Source organism: Austrofundulus limnaeus, unplaced genomic scaffold, assembly GCF_001266775.1.
Source record: "Austrofundulus limnaeus strain Quisiro unplaced genomic scaffold, Austrofundulus_limnaeus-1.0 Scaffold7, whole genome shotgun sequence".
In the NCBI taxonomy this organism is placed as follows: domain Eukaryota; kingdom Metazoa; phylum Chordata; class Actinopteri; order Cyprinodontiformes; family Rivulidae; genus Austrofundulus; species Austrofundulus limnaeus.
The window spans coordinates 3,429,640-3,434,296 of NW_013952409.1; the positions used below are offsets into that span (position 1 = coordinate 3,429,640).

Genomic DNA, 4,657 nt, shown 5'->3' on the forward strand with positions numbered 1-4,657 from the left:
CATTAGCACCTCTAGTAATATATTTACTGAGAAAAATGGTGACGTGTTCAATACTTATTTTACCTGCTGTATGTGTCTTTTATACTAAAGAGGAGATGGACCACTGAGTCTGTTGTCAACACTCAATTCAAAAGTCTGCCTCTCTGATAGTATATGGGTGCATTAATGCCTATCAGGAAATCATTACTAAATATATGTACAGTATAAACAGGTGTTAGATCAACAAATGCTCCTATTCAGCAAAAATCTGTAAAGATAACCTATTGAAGAGTTCAGAGATATATCATTTACTGCCAGAAATACTGCTCAGAAAGCATTTGAGAAGGAAAGTTGTATTTATTCCTGGTACAATTTATGGTTTTGAAAGAGCAATCACAGCAAAACATTCGAAATCTCAAGGCCAATTTTTACTCAAACGCCTGAAAAACGTATTTTTTTCTTGTCTGCTCTGTATGTCCCAGTTTTCTGCTTTGATAAAAAATGATTTGAAAAAAAAAAATCCAGTTATAAAAAACACTAAACAGAATTTACTAAGCAGCGCTATAAAAAACTGTAATCATCAAATAAAAACAAAGCCTTGACCTCACTTTTTATTCTGTGATGGAAACACAGAAAGAGGCAGATAAAACATCAGCACGAGTCAGTAAAAATATGAAACTGATAAATTAATCTGGTCTTTTAGTTTGGTATTTCTCAGAAAGATGAACTTCCTATCCATTTGCGATCACGTGGCGACAGTTTTGTGGTCGGCAGCAGGTCTGGGCTGCTCATAACAGGCCGAACATTCAGACTGTGCTTCAGTGTGCAGGGCTCCATAATGACACCACGAGCAGATGCTGACGACTCTCTGCTCTCTGGGCGACACGCGCCATCATTTAAAAGCCATAGAGAGGTAAAAAAAAACGCTGCAGCAAGTGCGAGATTGGAAAGTAATTTCAGGACTTTAGAGAAAAGGGACCAATAAACACAGGAAAAAGAGACAGAGGTTAGTTGGCTCTTAGATGTCACTTGAGAAGAAAGCGCTGTCAGTAAAAGTGAAAATCTGAAGCGCAGCAGGGGAAACTCAGGGAAAAGAGAAAGTTTCTTTGTGACTTCGGCTTGTCACCTTTTAGCTTTGAATTTAGACGTTAGGCATTCAAGTTGGAAAGTTTCCTCACATTTTCCTGYCTTTTAATCTCACCCTAATTTCACTTCCTTCCCTGACGACATTCATCCAAACCCTTAAACCTCACCACCAGGGTGTCATTTGTTCTTAAAAGTCGCCTTTCAAGTTAAAAAAAGTCACTTTGGATTTAGTCCTGCAGTCAGACATGAAGTCATGCATCGAGTTGATTTTTTATTGCCTTTTCACTGATGGTGTTTGACTGTACTGTTAGCAAATTATTTCTTGAATTTTATTAAATTTTTCAGAAATAACTATCAGTTGTGCAGCTACAGCTGATTTAGGCTGTTTTCACACCAGCCCTGTTTAGTCCGCTTTAATCAAGCTAGTTCGTTTGGGGAGGTGAGAACGTGTAACCGAACTCTGATTCAGACCCAAAAAATGAACTCTGGTCATCCTGAAAACCAGTGGTGGGCGGCACTAATCTAAAAAGTAGTTGCACTAACCCTAAAGCACTAACTTTAATATTTAGGTCCCCTAATTCTAAAGCGTGTCCCAAGGGGGGCCTTGTGGGGGGTTCTCCGGGAGTATGGGGTACCGGGCCCTTTGATTCGGGCTGTCAGGTCCTTGTACGACCGGTGTCAGAGTCTGGTCCGCATTGCCGGCAGTAAGTCGGGCTCGTTTCCGGTGAGAGTTGGACTCCGCCAAGGCTGCCCTTTGTCACCGATTCTGTTCATTACTTTCATGGACAGAATTTCTAGGYGCAGCCGAGGTGTTGAGGGGATCCGTTTTGGTGGCCTTAGGATCGCATCTCTGCTTTTTGCGGATGATGTGGTCCTGTTGGCTTCATCGGAACGWRATCTGCAGCTCTCGCTGGAGCGGTTCGCGGCAGAGTGCGAAGCGACCGGGATGAGGCTCAGTACCTCCAAATCCGAGGCCATGGTCTTGAGCCGGAAAGGGGCAGAGTGCCTTCTCCGGGTCTGGGGGGTCGTCCTGTCTCAAGTGGAGGAGTTTAAGTATCTGGGGTTCTTGTTCACGAATGGGGGGAAGAAGGGAGCGGGAGATCGACAGGCGGATTGGCGCAGCGTCTGCTGTAAAGCGGGCGCTGTACCGGTCCGTCRTGGTGAAGAGAGAGCTGAGTCAGAAAGCGAAGCTCTCGATTTACCGGTCGATCTACGTTCCTACCCTCATCTATGGTCATGACCGAAAGAACGAGGTCCCGGATACAAGCGGCCAAAATGGGTTTCCTCCGCAGGGTGTCTGGGCTCTCCCTTAGAGATAGGGTGAGAAGCTCGGTCATCCGGGAGGGACTCAGAGTAGAGCCGCTGCTCCTCCACGTCGAGAGGAGCCAGTTGAGGTGGCTYGGGCATCTGGTAAGGATGCCTCCTGGACGCCTCCCTGGTGAGGTGTTCCGGGCACGTCCCACCGGGAGGAGGCCCCGAGGAAGACCCAGGACACGCTGGAGGGACTATGTCTCTCGGCTGGCCTGGGAACRCCTTGGAGTTCCCCCGGAGGAGCTGGAAGAAGTGGCTGGGGAGAGGGAGGTCTGGGCCTCCCTTCTGAAGCTGCTGCCCCCGCGACCCGACCCCGGATAGGCGGAAGAAAATGGATGGATGGATGGATAATTCTAAAGCACTAACACACTTGAAAATTTTAGCAAAAACTAATTCTAAAGCACTGAAATCCCTGCTGACCCATGGAACATTCCTCAGAGTTAACATGAGACAATATTTTCTGTGCAGAATATTGATATTTTATCTTGTGTAGCGGTYACCAAAGTTGTGGGTCACAAAACATCAAGTGAGSGTCCCCAGATGATTTCCAGACATCAATTTCAATGCTAAAAAAATGCTAATGGTATATTTTCATCATGATTATTGCAATTTTTTTAAAAAACCATAAATGAATACAAATTAGTCTCATAGTTATTAGGTTTGTTTATAGTTATTATTCCCATGTTTAACAGTTATTAGTAAAGTTTGCTATGTAAACAAGTAATTTATGAGGTCACAAGTGTCTGCAACTGTTATTTTGTGGGTCAGAAGCAATAAAGTTTGAAAACCACTGATCTAGTGGAGAAGTGACCGACACGCCTGACAGCTTCTCATAATAATGTTGATCAATAATATTTAAAGAACTCAATTAGTGCTCATAGATTTAGCCCATAAATTTAGCAAGTGTTAATCCACTAATGAATTCAGAAATTAGCAAAAGTCCTAAAGCATTAATCAGGAAATTAGTCCCCCCATTAGTGGTTTAGGGGAACTGTGCCCACCACTGCTGAAAACCTCGTAGGTCTGGGTTCGGTTGAAGAACTCTGGTGTGGTTCGATATGTGTGAACGTCAAGCAGACCGGAGACCTCTCCAAAAGCAGGAAGTGAACTATAACCCAGAGCATTCTGGGTAATAATAGTAATAAAGTTACTCAGATCTTGTAAGTACCTCGCTGGACCCCTGGATGCTCCTCTGTGAACRCTTCCTCACATGGAGTCGCCTCAGTGGCCTTGTGTGGGAAACGTTCTCCACGGTTCCACCTCATCTTCCTCTCATGCTGAGCTCATGTTGAAGAGTGTTCGTTTGACACTTTAAAAACAAAAAAATAAATCCTACAAACACTAAAATCTGACGTCACTCCATGTTTGTGAAGAAGGAAGTTGTGCTCAGCSTCTTCTTCTGAGGTTTTTCATGTTGATTCCTTCAGTGGTTCTTGGTGCAGCGCCCCCACAGGTGAGGGAGGGAACAGGTTGTTCACAGGCTTTAGTCCAGGTGTTTCCAAACTGTTTCTCACATGGGCCAAAATCATAAAGTCAGAAGGACTTGAGGGCAAGAATATTTTTCCTTTACCTGCTCAACAATAAACTAAGCATTGAATACTTTGATTAAACAGATAAAGTAGTCGATTTATTGCAGGAAATGGATGCGTAAATTAATCTAGATCCAGAACTTTACAAGTGTTTTTGCAGGTTTCCCTTATTGAAAGAAGTTTTGCAATTTTCTAGGTTTCAATTGGGGGGGGGAAATAACCCAATTTAGTCAATTCTKATCAATAAAATCAGGATTTAGGTCACACTTTTGTTGAAAATGCTTGCTGTATTCAGACGAATTTAATAAATTACTTAAAAGCCGATTGGAATCAGTTTCTGAGTAGAAGTCACTAGATAGATGTGGAAAAAGCTGAGAGCCTGGTTATTTAAAGACACATTATTGATATTGTTGCCAATGTTTTTTTATTCTAAGATTTTACTTTGTGATAAATTTGCCCTAATAATAAATAGAAAGTCTCCATCTACATCAAACACCTGTGCTGGGGGGACACATTTGTAAACAGATTAGTATAATTCTTGAAGTGAAGTCAGGGGGCCACACAAAATCAGTTTAGGGGCCACAAATGGTCCCCGGGCCACACTTTGGACATCCCTGGTTCAGTCTGTTTGACAAAGAACAGTGTAAATGTGAACCACACCAACTGAAAATGTAAACAAATCTTGCAATTTTGGTCCCCAATCGAACCGAGTCTATCAGGTGTGAATAAGACCTAACGTGGCCACAGTTCAC

General features: G+C 43.1%; 1 long non-coding RNA gene across 1 annotated transcript in view; it reads right to left on the reverse strand.

The window, feature by feature from the left end:
• LOC106536303 (uncharacterized) overlaps positions 1–3,727 on the reverse strand; it is a 21,843-nt gene extending 18,116 nt beyond the window's left edge. The window contains exon 1 of the long non-coding RNA XR_001312544.1: positions 3,545–3,727. This is a non-coding gene — a long non-coding RNA (uncharacterized LOC106536303). The remainder of the gene's footprint in view (positions 1–3,544) is intronic.
• Between the last annotated feature and the right edge of the window lie 930 nt (positions 3,728–4,657).